Consider the following 15,008-nt stretch of genomic DNA (forward strand, 5'->3'; position numbering starts at 1 on the left):
AACCCTGCTGTTCCTCCTTACCTTTTTCTGATAATCTAATATTATTGTCCAAAGAACCAAAGACTGCTAAACTACAAGAAAATAAATGTTTTATTTTCTAAGACTCTTTTTTGATCACCTATTCTCAAAACTAGTTGAAATCTTGCTGACTCCTCTTGCTAAAACTTTACCTTTCTTCCCCAAAGCAAAACTCTCTTTTGGAAACATTCTTATGTTGCATCATTCTGAACAAAAATTTATACTTAAAAGTCATCTTATTGATTTTCTCATGTATTCTGCTATTAAGTTTGACAGAAAAAAATCTGTGATAAAAGAGTTTAAAAAAAACAATAGTTATTTCTAAACTTAACTGGATTTAATATCTATTCGAGTGATGGTTATTTTTTTCAATTAAAGAGATTGATATCATCCTTTATATTATGATATATAAAACTATTAAGTATACTATTGTCCCTGAAAAAACTTTACTTGTTTATGAGTTATCTATATTTCTAAACTTCACATGACATTTTATTTACCGATCAAGTATTCTGTCCACGCTAGATACTTATATATTTAAAAAATTACATTTTAGGAAAATTTAAGTTTCAACAAGTAATGTAAACTCAGGGAAAAAAGCATGTTTGGGAAATTGATAATTTTAACATCATATTTACTGAACTTAAAAATGTCCTTATATTCTATTTTATTTTTCATAAATATTAAAAAAAATTAAAGTGGCAAGCTTATACATGCGTATCATACAATTTACCTATTGTAAAAGTACATTTCAAAGAATTCAGTTAATTTACACAGTACAGTTACTACTACAATCGAGTTTAAGAATATTTTCATTAGGACAAAATATTCCCATATATTAGTTTAACTAAATGATTAAGTATTAATCCTTACTTTTGTTTTTGAAATTATATGTCAAAATATAATATTATGCATGATTTCAATGCTTTGATACTTGTTGAAACTTGTTTATGGAGCAGTCTGTGATCAATTTGGTCGATACAATACTGTGAATAATTTTAACATTGTAAAATTAGTTGATACTTGCTTAATGGCCTAGCAAATATAATCCCTTTTGGTAAATGCTCTAAATTCACTTGAAATAAATGTGATATTCTTGAACACTCAGCTGTCAGTCATATTACAGCTTTTTTGACAGTAATATATTTTTTCCTGGGTAGTTTTAAGATGACATTTTTGTTTCTGGCTGTCTTGCTATGATACATCTTGACATTTTTGTAAATCTTTGGTTTGGGACAATACAATCTTTATTCCACAGATTGATTACCATACCCATTCTGCCATATTAATAGCGTGTTAGATTCAGCTTGGATTTATAATCCATAAAAATAAAAAAAAAACATAATAGCTTCATCTGACACTACATAACCTGAGCTTTAAGGAAGGATACAGGAGAGAAAACAGCAAAGACTGTTCGGTAACATCAGAGCAATGATCTCCTGACCCCCATGCATAGCATCTGATACCCCAGTCATTGCACATTGTGTGTGGATATTCACAGATGAGAGGCTGAGTGTTTGCAGACAATCTCAGCTCCAGAATGCTATCCACTATGGGAACACTTTGGCTTAAACATGTAGTCCATTCAGGGAAATGTGACTTGTTTCCATTTTCCAGGGAAACTGTATCTCATCATTCTGTTACTCATTATACAATAATCAATCTTAACAAAAAATTACAGGTACTTGGTTTGGTACATAGTTTTGTTCAGATTCTTCTTTGTCTGGACAAAGTAGATTTAGGTCAACCCTGAGTAATTCCATGAGTAAAAGTTATACAAAAAAGCTTTATATAGCTTGATGCTATAATAATAATCTTAGAATTGTCTTTTAATCTTTTTCTTCCCATTTACCCCAATCCTGATTCTTTTTTAAAATTTATTTATTTAAGTTAGTTTCAAGTATACAGTACATTGATTAGACATCGATATAGTTCATAAAATGATCCTCCCAGTTGGTCCCTCCTTCCCCTGGCCCTCCACCTAGCTATCATATTAATGCTCACTGCATACCCTCTGCCGTGCTCCCCATCCCCGTGACCCTCCTTTGGTTACTAATTTGTACTTCTTTAACCCTTCACCCCATTCTTCCAGCTCCCCAACCACCCTCCCCTCTGTCCATCACTAAATTGTCCACTCTATTTGTGAGTCTGTTTTTGATGAGTTTGTTCTTTTTGTTTTTTAGATTCCACATATAAGTAAAATTATATGGCATTTATCTTTTTCTGTCTGACTTATTTCATTCATTATAAGAACCTCTAGGTCCATCCAGGTCATTGTAAATGGTAGGATTTCATTATTTTTAAGGGCTGAGTCAATCCTGATACTTGATATCAGTTTACCCAGACATAAAACACAAATCCTTAATGGAAAAAAGAAAAAAAAAAACTTCTGTTAAATTAGAATTTATCCTTAAACACATTAAACCTGGTCATAACTCCGATAGTCCTTTACCAACTTGACTATTTTTCATACTTTATCTACTATTATTTGTAAATTTCTACAGATGTTAATAAACATTTAACTGTGCATATTACTTGTCCAAAGCTAAATTTATGTATTCATCTTTCTATTATTATTCTCCATGTACATTATATCAATTTGAAGTTTGAGTCAACTATTCAAAATGTATTTGGGGAAATTTTCTATAGACTTTCATTCTTAGTTAACTATGCATTTGAACCATGAACATTTTTATTACTCTATAGAGTTATTGAAAAAGTATTAATATAATGATTAACATACCATATCATTAATTAATATTAATGTCATTGCTTTAGTTCTTCTTGGGGAAAAAAAAAAGCAAACAAAATGCCTTTCCTGTATACTCTACATTTCCTAACTTATAGTCCTTAAAAACCAGTGCTCTGTAAACTCTTAATTCTGTCTTATCTGGGGCTATAACCATAAACAAGCTACAAAGAACATGCTTTCTTTGACACAAGTTTCCAAATATCACTGGGAAAAGCTACTCAGCACAATTGATAGTAATGATTTTGCATTATATATGCAAAACATAGGATTTCCAAAAATTGACTTCACTATCTTGAGCCTCCAGAACTCCTAACCACGTCCTTTAAATACATCAAAGCACATTGCAATTAACATGTTAAAAACATTTTTTTTTAACGAAGGCATACACAATCTATTAGATTTCCAGTGAGATCACTGCAATATTCTCTTTGAAATGGTGCATTTAGTTTCATCAGCTTTCTAAGTTGACTACCAAACGTGAACAGTTTTCAAAAAGTGAAAGACAGTAGCATCTTGTCAAGAACTTATCTTGTCATCATCATTGTATCCAAATCTCCAGATAATAAATTTCTCTTTGGATCTATACATTTGGTCTAGTTCCAAGATCCCTAAGGCCCTCTTATGAATTGGTTGATTAAGGACACAACAAGTGCTATGTCCATTGAATGCTGTGGCATTGAAGTAATTTAAGTATAATGTATTTGCCTATTAGAATGGTGTCCCCCAGGAAATGTGTTGTCCTTCATACCTAGGAAATTGCCTACACAGAATGTCATTCAGAGTCACAGCAACACATACGTCAAATGTCATATGCCAGAGTAAATCTAGTCAAGCTCCAATGGAAGATTTATCTCAAGGCTGAATAAGAACCAATATCATAATAATAATAATAAAAAATAACAGAAATGAAAATGTCCACACTGTTGTATTCAAGCAGAATATCACAGGACACAGATTGATGTCTTTCCTTCAAATCATCAAAGTATGCTTGTCAGGTAAATTTCATCATTTCAATTCATTCAATTCTTCTCGAAAGATAACAAATCAGGGGTGTCTTTGAGAATTGGCACTGCAATTGAGAGAAAAATTTCTGAATGTTCTCGTATTCTGATATGAATTCTTTGAAGAGAGTGATGGTATCCTTTCTCAGCATCATTATTCATTCATGAGCTTTATTATTTTCTGTGACAATTCCCCCTCATTTCCATCTATTATCTGTCATTATACAGACTTGACATTCTAAATGGGAGTCTGTGATTGAACCACATGGGCAAGTTTCAAGAATAAACTTACTAGAGTTTCCTTTTTTTGGTTTGGTCTTTGGAAGAAATAGTTTTAGAAAAAAAATGTAATGGGCTTGTCTTTACCACAAGAAAGTTGGGTGCACATATAATTAATTCTAAATTAGGCTCTGAAGCCAGTAACCCTTCAGCCTACCGTTGTCTTATTCTGAGGAATTAAAATACTGTCCTGAGCAAAAGTCTCCCTTTGCTGGGATAACAAATACAGCCCCAAGCTTGGTGTAATTGTATTTGGCAAGGTAATGGCAAGTATTTGTGACGCAGGAGAGATAGAGAATTTTATGACCCCATGATTCCATCAACATATATGAAACTTTTATAAAAGAAAATATCCCACTTACTGTTCCTATGGTTGTGTTACATATTATTTCAAAGATTATCTCTAAACTGTGAGCAAATTACTTCAGCATAAAGCAATCATCTATTGATAATCTGGTTTAAGAATTCATAGAGGCCATAGTGAGGATAGCTTACTTCTGTTCCATGTTCCATGATCTCACATGCCTGAGAAGGAAGATTCCAAGCCTAGAGGCTGAACCATTTGAAAGCTCACTCATTCACATTTCTGAAGGAAGATGCTGACTTATGGCGGGGGGTGAGGTGGGGGGGGGGGAAGAAAAACTTATTTACTTAGCACCTAGCCCTATCTATATGGACTCTCCACGTTGACTTCCTCAAAGGATGATGGCTAAGTTCCAAGGGCAAGTATTCTTAGAGTGAGGAAGGTAGAAGCTTCCTTTTTATGACTTTTCCTCAATAGATACATAGTATTACTTTTACCATATGCTAGAAGTCTAAGCTGTTCACATGGCCAACTCCAATTCAGTAGTAGGGAACATAGACCCCCAACTTTCAGTGAAAGGAGTTTTAGAATGAGAGAGAGGAGACTAGTGTATTATGAAATTTGGTGAAAAGTCTCAAGCATGGGTAATTGGAATCCTAGAATGTGAGGAGAGAGAGAATATAGAAAGCCAATATTAGAAATGATAATGTACATGGATTTCCAAAATTCAATGAAAGATACTGGAAGAAAAGTGTTAATAGCTTGTTTGGTAGCCTTTCCTCCAGTATTAGGGATACCTGAGAATCTTTTTTTTTTATTAAATGTACCTTGCAACATTAATTTTATGAACTAGTAGAAATGTGATTTTATTGAATCAATGATAAATACATCCCAGGGCTATGTACTGAACAAAGCAATTGTATCTCATTGCCAATATTGTTTATCAAGTAATGAGTAACTGAATATGATAAAATGTAGCTGCACTAGAAAATAGACATTAATTATGTATCTTTTGAGAATTTTGTAACTAGCCTTGAGAAGACTATTATAACCAGCTAAGGGTATTCACTGGAAGGAAACCATGGCTTTTTAAGCTAACCTCTTCCTCAATCATGTTCATCTTTCATGTTTATGCTCATCTAAACTGCAGAATATCTGAGCCTTTTGAAATGGTGATTAGAAATCATAGACTTTAGCTATGCTGTGTTTGTTCTTTCACCCCAAGAAAAAGAGAGTATCCGCTCTTCACTTTTAGGTAAATACACTTGTATGAAAGGAAGCCTATTTTTTTCTCACGAATCTATCAACTCAAATCCATGGCAGCTGTTGCTTAAAAAGTAGAATATGCATTGCAGAGTAGATGGGGGAAAAAAAAACGGGCACATAAAAAGGAGGAAATGGCTATGAAATATCATTTTCTGGTTGCTAATCCTTTATCAGTGGATATGTTAACACTAATCCTTTAAGTGTTAACATATCCACTGATATAGAAAGGCAAAGTAAACAAAATTAAGCAAAGAAAAAGTTGAGACATTTGAAACTGTAACAGGAAGAATAACGTCCTCCTTCCCAAAGGTCATGTCTTAATCCCTTAAATCTGTGTACCTGTTACCTTATATGGCAAAATAATCTGCAGATATGATTAAATTAAGGACTTTAAGATTTTCCTGGATTACCCGAATGGGCACAATGTAATCACAAGGATGCTTATAAGAGGATAATAAGAGGGTCAGAGAAAGAAATATGATGATTAAAGAAGATATCAATTAGAGCGAAGCAGCCAGTAGCCAAAGTGTGCCAGTAGCCTTCAGAAAGTAGAAAAGGGAAATAGTTCGACTCTCTCCTAGAGCCTCCAGAAGGAATACACCTCTGCTGACACCTTGATTTGAGCCCTAGAAGACCTATACTAATTAGCCTTCTGATTTCAGAACTATAATTTAATAAAATTATATTGTTTCCAGCCACTAAGTTTGTGTAATCTCTTACAATGATGAGTAATGAGGCAAGTCAAATGATATACTTCTGATCCAACCAATGGTAGAAACCATATGGATAGCCAAAACTCAACACACAGACCCTTTATTCAACCCTACTGTTAAAAGGGCAAGAGACTATCCTAGAAACTGGGCCAGCTGACTACCATGTGAATATGGTCTTTAATGGTATTAATAATGTTTGAGTCATTCAAAAGAAGAATGGTTGACACAAAAATAATGCTGATAATAAAAATAAGAAAGAACTAAACTGTATGGTTTTCTCAGTAATGGAGAAATTATAAAGGTAAAGATTGATGTGATAGCTGTAAGAAGCTAGTGGCATTTGGGTTGGAGGAAACGTTGCCATCTGGATGGAGGAAAACCAACCTTTGGCCAGGTGACACAGCAACTAAAAGACCCTGTCAAGTGTGTTCCCTTTATCCTATCTTGGATACATTCAAATACAATAATGTAAAAGAATATTTACACAGGCTTTTCTTAAAAAATATATTAGACCAGAATAGACTCAGGTTTTTAATGTGGTAGTGGTAGAGGATGAATGACTTGAGGGTTAGTGTCCTTTCATCACTCTCTGGCTAGGGTCCCAAAATGTATGCTATGTTGAAAGTTAAATAAGCTGAGGTGGAAAACAAAATGTGTTGAGGGAATAGATATAGATAGATGCACAACATACTAGAATACAAGGGGATGCAAATAAATTATTCAAATTAAAATATGGAAGGTAAATTCATACCCTAGTGGCAGTCACCAGTATTATGGTCAAACTATAGAATTCCTTGGTATGGTAGCATCACCTCTACCAGAATGCATAACTGGAATGAATGAGACTATAAATGGGAGCAATTTACCACTGATGGCTTTTAGTTGGATATTGGGCAAGTCTGAACTCTGTTTTATTGTTATGCTAAATACAAACTTTTCAAATTTTTTAAACCAGAAATTGTGTATTCAGTGAAAGAATGACGGAAGTGGGCAAAGGAAACTCAAAACATCTCCACTTGCAAGAGTCCCTGCTGTCCTCTAAGAGAACTAGATGGCTCCTGGAAAGTAAATGTTCACTTTATGGCTCGAATTAAGTAGTTTCTTTAATAGCATCTGCTGCCAGGTATGATGACAGGCTAAAGTATAAAATTGACTGTTAGGCTGTCATAGAGTTGGCTAGGGGTTTCTTTTATGTCCTATTTCAATTTTGAAGAAAGCCAAGTACATATTCTTCTTTCTTTTTTTTTTTCCTTTGCTTTTTTTTTTTTCTTAGTAGAAACAAACGAGAGAGTTCATTCATTGCTCTTCCCATAAGGTGTCTGAATTTTACATGGTACTGTTATAACCTGATGAGATAATGTTGAGGCTTGATTACTGTGATGTTGCGATTTATAGTAAGAAATATATATATTTGGTCTTCATCCAAGGTTTTAGCACAGAGCTCCTATAACCCTTGGAATTTCCTGTGATGTGAGTGGTAAATGTGTCTTTGTTATGCTAATGGGTTGACTTATTGAAAATATCTAAGGATGGTGGCTGGATGCCAGTGGAGCTGCCTCTGTCTCAGTAGAACACAATTAAGGTTGCTACCTTGAATCTGTACCTCCCAGGCTGCAATTCTTTTTGCTCAAATAAATGATTTTTATTCTTTATTACATTCTAAAATTAATTTTGGGTTATAGCCCTCGACCTATGAAATCTGATGCTATCTCTGGGTAGATAGTGTCAAAATTGAGTTGAATTGTAGGACACCAAGCTGGTGTCTCAGAGAAGTGCTTGTGATTAATGTGGGACACCTTCCACCCCCACACTAAAAGTGAGGCCAGAACCAAAGTAATCACCATCAATGTAAGTTGATTCATTGCATCAATTATATTATAACATTGTCTTATTCAGAAAAGAGGGCCAAGGAATTTTGGAAAATACAACTAATCGTTATAGCATATATGTTATATGTACTAGGATATATGGTTAGTGGTTAATTAAGCCATCTAAAATGCAGGACCCAGATCAATCTGTTAAATTATTAGGAATAGCTTGGGCATGGGCCGCAAGAGATATTCCACAAACAATATGGAATACAGGCTGTCTTGCTGTATTCTTCTTATAATAAAGAGCTATAACACTGTAGGAGTCCCTTTGGGTTTTGATGGACACATATGCATCAGATGGGTATCTTGTCAGTTTCTATACAGAAAATTACCAAAACGAAATCTGAATTTGTGTGGGGCTCAGAACAAAAAGAGATTTTTAAGAGACTTGTTGTCCAGGCAACGCCATCAGGGAGATATGCTGCTAATGCAGGAACATACCTTTGATGATCACTTTAGGGGTCTGTATCTTATCCATAAGCTGGTTGGTGCCCTTCCTTGGGAACCAATAAAACTCCAGAAGAATTTCACTCTCTTGTTTGCTGAATGCTCTAAAACTTACATTTGTTATACAAGGGAAGCTAGTTTACCAATGAAAGTTTCCAAATCTCATTTCCACAATTAAGTTGGTAATCTATCATCATTCTGCCTACAGAGGCTAAACATTAAGACTTCAAAACAGGCAGAATTGAAGGCAGGATATATGTGGTTGTACAGGAAAACTTGAAAATCTTGTCCCTAAAGGGTGATATTTGGATTTTTAAGATCACATGACATGAGTAAAGACCTATCTTTATGTCCAAACGAATGAACCCTCTTTAATTGGATAACTTAATACAATCCTCCAAGGAGAACATAATTATAGAAATTTCCATGGAGAATATGAGGAAAGAAATAAATTTGGCTATGTAGCTTCCTTACCTTTAGGAAAGAAAAGAAAAAAATCAGTTGCTGATTCACCTGGGGTATAAAATTCGAAGACGATTGATTGCCTTCTGATCGTTGGAGGTCACTGTCTAGATATGTGAAATGGCAAAGCATAGCGGTATATGAGCTATATAATATCAACCGAACAATATATTCCTTAGTCACAAACTAAAGATGCTACGGCAGTAAAATGCTGTTTGGAAATAGTAAAGAAATGATCTAAAGATGCCTTAGGATAAGATACTTAGAGGAGAAGGATCAGGAAATAGCTGGGAGTGGCTCCAAGGAGCTTCAGATGGATTCTAACTATAAAGACACAGCTCTACTTCATGAGTTGCTTGCCCTCTGAACAAAATGACATCCAAAAAGAGAAGTAAGCATTTGGAACAAATAATTGTTCCTTAATGTGTTTCACTAAGTGTATATCTTTAAATTAATATAAACATTTCTTTGGAGGCAATGTGGGAAAAACGCACGAAAAGAAAAATTTTGTGTACCCCTATCAATCCCTATTACTCCCAAGTATCAGTTAAAATGAGAATTGGAAAGAGGGAATAAACACCTGTTAACAAAAATGCATCAGAAGTGTAATGGATTACATTTTGCAAAAATTTCTGTTTGTCTGTTTCTTTCTCTTTTTCTATATCTATCCTCCCCTTTGGATACTTTCAAATAACATATATTCCATTTCACAGCTCTTACTTATTTATTTGTTTGTTAATTTTTGGTATGTATTATTTACTGTTAAATTCATTTTAGAGTTCTTAATTTCATGTTCTAGAATATCTAGATTTTTAAAATTTATTTTACAGATATATACATATATCTGTTTTATATATATACACATATATGTATGTACATATACATATATGTATGTACATATACATATATGTGTGTGTATATATATATATATATGTTTACCTGTGATTTCCTTTGAGTATCCAGAGTTTTCAACTATAATCCTCTTTCATATTGTGTACCTATTGTTTTAGTGGTATTTGTACTCCAATATCTGCCTAATGAAGCATCCAATGATATCGTATTTGCTTGTCAGAGACCTTTTGCTAATGATTTTAGTCATGAATTTCAGGCAACTCCGGTATTTACTAATGTATTAAGAGGAAAACCAGTCATGTCTTTAAAGTCGTCATGTCTCCACCACAATTCTTCTGGCATCTTTGTTGAGTCATAGAGCTACTCGCTGGGCTATGGTTTGGATCTTCAACCTCTTACTCTAATCAGAAATGTAAATTCTCTTAGGAGAAGCTGTTAAAGGAGCTAAGCCATCACTCTCAGATGTCCGCTGCTCTAGGCCCCAGCCCCTCTAATTCTGAATAGCACAATTAGCTTTCCATTGCCTTCCAAACAGGTTATGTCTCTGTTTTGTTGGCTTTTCTAGTTATTTTAGGTAGCAGACATGATTGACAGGCTCTCAGAGACTGTATAAAAAGATTAAATTATGAAAGCATAGTTTAATAAACTTTTTTTTCATATGGCAAAATAGAAGTCATTATTAGACTCCCTCATTAGAGCTCAATAGCATATTTGTGTAGAAGAATAAGTAGACAAAATATCAAACTGTATAGGTTATAGATATATATGACATCTTAAATTTTAAAAAATACATAGAGAAAAGAAAATAGGCACAAAGATCTTATTTTCTCATGCATTCATTCTTGTAAAAAATGTGATTTTCATTGAGCTACAGCTTATTGAAAATGTGTGTTTAAATTTTTGACTAACCAGGTTGCCCGGCCCTGAATTAACTGATCATTAATGACACAGTTCATGATGCAAGAATGAAGTAAACAACAAACGTGAGGGTTTGTGTGTGTGTGTGTGTGTGTTTTCTCTTTGTCTTTAGTTTTTTTTCTATTGAAAATATGTAGCAGAGAAGTGTTTTAATTACAAAACTGAGCTGTTACCATAAAGAGAATGCCAAAAAAAAAAAAAATCTTATTCTATTGTAAAATATAAATTCTTCTAACAATAATACATATTATACATATTATTTCAACTTAAAAAGTATTACTCACAAGCATATTTTCCTTAAAGTCTCATTAAATGAAAGGGGGCTTCTTTTGTTCTTAGTTTTAGCATTTGGTTATTAATAAATAATGCCATATTCCTTTTTTTCTTATTTATGCCACAGTATTCATTCTTCTAATGCATTTAATCGTTAGTAGCTCATTGTGTAAACCACAAGGACACATCCAAAGTCACTTTTAATTATTTTTTCATAAGGTAGCCAATATTGTATTATTATTGTCACTCTTATTACCATTAATATTATTATTCCTCATTTTGATCATCATAACAGGAAACATAATTAAACAGTGAGTAATTAAAATGCTTTCCCAGCTGGATCCCATCTAATCACCACAGGTACAAATGTCCAGCTTTTTTGGGGAGTAAACCATACCAGATTAGAATTGAGCCACACTACTACATCGTGATATTCTCCTGGCCTCTGATTAAATCCACGGTACCTTCCTTGCAACAGGAAAACTTTAGCCATATGTTCTGACTGAAAGTGGGGATACAAAAGTCCCAGTGTGGGCTGTTATCTGATCCATTATGATAGCAGGTTTTTTCGTTAAAATTTGATATGCAGGCTAATTTGGAAACTGTTACAATGGATTATTTTAGCCTGTTATCCAAAAGTGGCCTTGGGCTACTAGACATTATGAGCATATTTATTATCATAAGGAGATAAATTTTATTTGCCTGAATTTTGTTCCTTGCTAATTTTGTGGGTGGTATTTAGATTAGTGTCATCTCTTCACTAGTAAATAAAACATGTGGATATTTTATGTGTCAATAAAAAGGCAAAACAATGATTGTTAAATGACTAGATTATTTAATCAATAGGCATTCAGATCCTTTGGACCAGAGAAATCATAATATGGTGATACATTTTAAATTCCCTGGTTTAAGTAAATGCCCTTAAAAACTTGTATCATTTTAGTTAATTAAAATAGCTGGCTATCTGTCCCATTAATAAATGTTTAGAAAACTCAATTATATATTTCTCTTTAGTATAGCATTCTAAAATTGCAGTAGCTTCTCATTGAGTTTATTTTGGTTTGTTTTGGTAATATAAGCCACTTTAGTAGATATTCCAATAAATATATGAAAACTATGTATTTATAATATAGCTAGTAAATACAAATTTTGCATTAAAATGTATTGGTTGATGTCTTTCCACTTAACTTGTTCCAATGGAAAATTTATAGACACCGAACATAATAACCAGTTATGAGCTAGAGAACAACTTTTTATACTAATTACCTCTTAAGTACTATTTCTAAGATATATAGCATAGCCTCTATATGTGAAATCAATAAACTTAAAAAAATAATCCTCCTCTCATTGACTAACTTAATGTAATTTTTGACTTCTATTTTTTAGATTGGAGTAATTTACTCCCAGATTTTTATGAAGTTGTGTTAATTGTATACAAAAGCCTATTGTAATTATCCTCAATTAATAATCTGCCCTGACCCCATCAAATCTGCTATTGTTTTACATTGTCAGAAATTACAGTTTTTCTAGACAAGATGAGTGTAGAGAGAGGAGGGGCATGGGTTCTTTCATTATGGAATATGTAGTTACTTTATATAAAGGTACAGAGGAAGAATGAGAAGCAGATTGTGTTATTGTGGAAGGTTTTTATCATACACTAAACTCAAACAAAGACCGAAAACGTGGCAATTTTTCTAACATACGAAATGTCTAAAATATAATAACATAATTTAACACCTCGACTGAGGTATAAAGGCTATTCAGTTCACTAGATTAATTAGTAATATGCTGAACTATCATAAGAGAACTTCCTTGATGGAAATAAAAAGAAAGACATAAATGGAAATTGTTGTGATTAGTTAAATTGAATTGTTTTTGGTTATGAGTAACAGAAAAACTGATTTACTAGTTTTAAAAAAGATATTGCCGGAACTAAGACCTTTTAATAAGAACAAGACTTTACTATTATTATTATTACAGAAAAAAATAGTTTTTTAAAAAAATTCTTTAAAACTTAAAAAACATAAAAAATGAGCATGGTTAGCTGCACCCCGAAGGACTGAGGGTGATGATCAGGGCTGTTTCCATTCTTGGGGAAGGCTGAGACAGCACAAGACCCAAATGATGCGCTTACCAGGGAGGCAGAGGCCAAGGGATACGCTGGCATCAGCAGGTCTAAGCCAAGCACTGCAAAGGTGTCTGTCAGTAGCTGAGTAAAATCAAGACGGCCAAGGCGCAGAGGGACTAAGAGCCGAAGGTGGTCATGTGTGACATCAAGGTCAACACCCCCACCCAGCACAGGCTGACCTGTTCTATCAGTTTCAGGTGGCCAAGATTAAGCAGGAGATGGAGAAGCAGCAGATGCAGATACAGGTGGTAGAAGCCTGGCCAGCAGGTGCAGTGCAGGAGCAGGAGATCACTCACTGAGAGGAGGAGCTGGAGGTTGAAGTTTGGAAGCCCTGGGAAGCCTACGGGCTGGCATGCCTAGGCCGGGCTGAGAAGCCCCTGCTGGTTGTTAGGAAGAAGCAGAAGCCCAGTCCATGCAGATGCATAAGGAGGCCGGGGCCTTTGCCACAGAGGCCAGAGCTCGGGCTGAGGCTGAGCAGATGGCCAAGAAGGCACAAGCATTCAGGCTGTTCTAGGAGGCTGCTCAGTGGGACATGCTGGGAAGAAGCTGCCCCAGGTGGCAGTAGACTTCAGTGGTCCCTTGACCCTGGTCAATAAAATCACACCGGTGTCCAGTGGAAGTGGGGTCATGAGGGTGGCCATCATGAGCCACTTATGGAAAAGCGTGAAGATTCACAGGCATCAGCATCCCCTACGTGAACCACAATATTTCTGAACATCCTGAGTCTTCAACCTTTTCTGAGGCCGTGCCTTGTGGCTCAAGTTTTCTGAATGGTCTCCCGATTGCATATACTTTAGCTGGCCTCCCTGAGCATGTTCTTTGACGGACTGTCATTCCTGTGCCAGCCTTCTGATCATCCCTCTCTATCCCAACTATTTAACATTAATTTCCTAATTTAATTAGACTGCCAAGAATTATTTCTTGACCAGGACCGAGGGATGGCCCAGAGGGTCCTAACTTCACTTGTCAAATAAATTGCTGTTAATAAGTTTTAAAAATTTTGGTTCATTTTTTTACAACTAATATAGAGATATGCAATCTCCATTTAGTAATATACAATAAAGAAAAAAGCATTTGAGGCTGTTCAACAGGATATAAACGTACTATTTTGGATGAAACCGCCCACCCCCTGCTTGCTATATTGAAAGACTTGATGTGAGACTGGGCCTACTTTCCAATAAGAATTGAAGATGAATATATAATTCCTCTCTTTGTCCTGGCATTAAGGTCACAAAACAAATGGAGCTTCTAACTAAGAGTTTAAGTATTGAGGAAATAACTCAAAACCAAAAGGACAATTTAGAATTCAGCTATAAGCCACTATTTCCAAAAGCCACAGCAGCAGTGACCAGTGGTGGCAGTAACAGTATCTAGTAGCAGCAATAACAAGCAATAAGAAAATGAGATTTGTTTTCCTGGTCCTGCTGTTGATGGTGAGGTGTGTGTGTGCGTGTGTGCGTGTGTGTCTATGCGTGTGTCTATGCGCGTTGCTTACCTAAATGTGGTTACCAGATAAAATACGGATGCACAGTTAACTTTGTATTTCAGGTAAGCAACAAATACTATTTTTAGTAAGTATATCCCAAATATTACATAGGACATATACTACTTTTTTGTTGTTGTTTTACTGAATTTCCAATTTAACTAGGTACCCTGTGTTTTTATTTGCTAAATTTGTGTCTATTCAGTAGCCTTATACTAAACGTTTTTATTTATTCCTTGAG

The 15,008-nt window shown here is 34.6% G+C and overlaps 1 pseudogene; it reads left to right on the forward strand.

Annotated features, from left to right (window-relative positions):
• The first annotated feature begins 7,310 nt into the window (after window positions 1-7,310).
• On the forward strand, window positions 7,311-14,107 carry LOC107499352 (annotated as a pseudogene).
• The last annotated feature ends 901 nt before the right edge of the window (window positions 14,108-15,008 follow it).

Source organism: Rousettus aegyptiacus, unplaced genomic scaffold (assembly GCF_014176215.1).
Source record: "Rousettus aegyptiacus isolate mRouAeg1 unplaced genomic scaffold, mRouAeg1.p scaffold_m13_p_11, whole genome shotgun sequence".
Classification (NCBI taxonomy): Eukaryota; Metazoa; Chordata; class Mammalia; order Chiroptera; family Pteropodidae; genus Rousettus; species Rousettus aegyptiacus.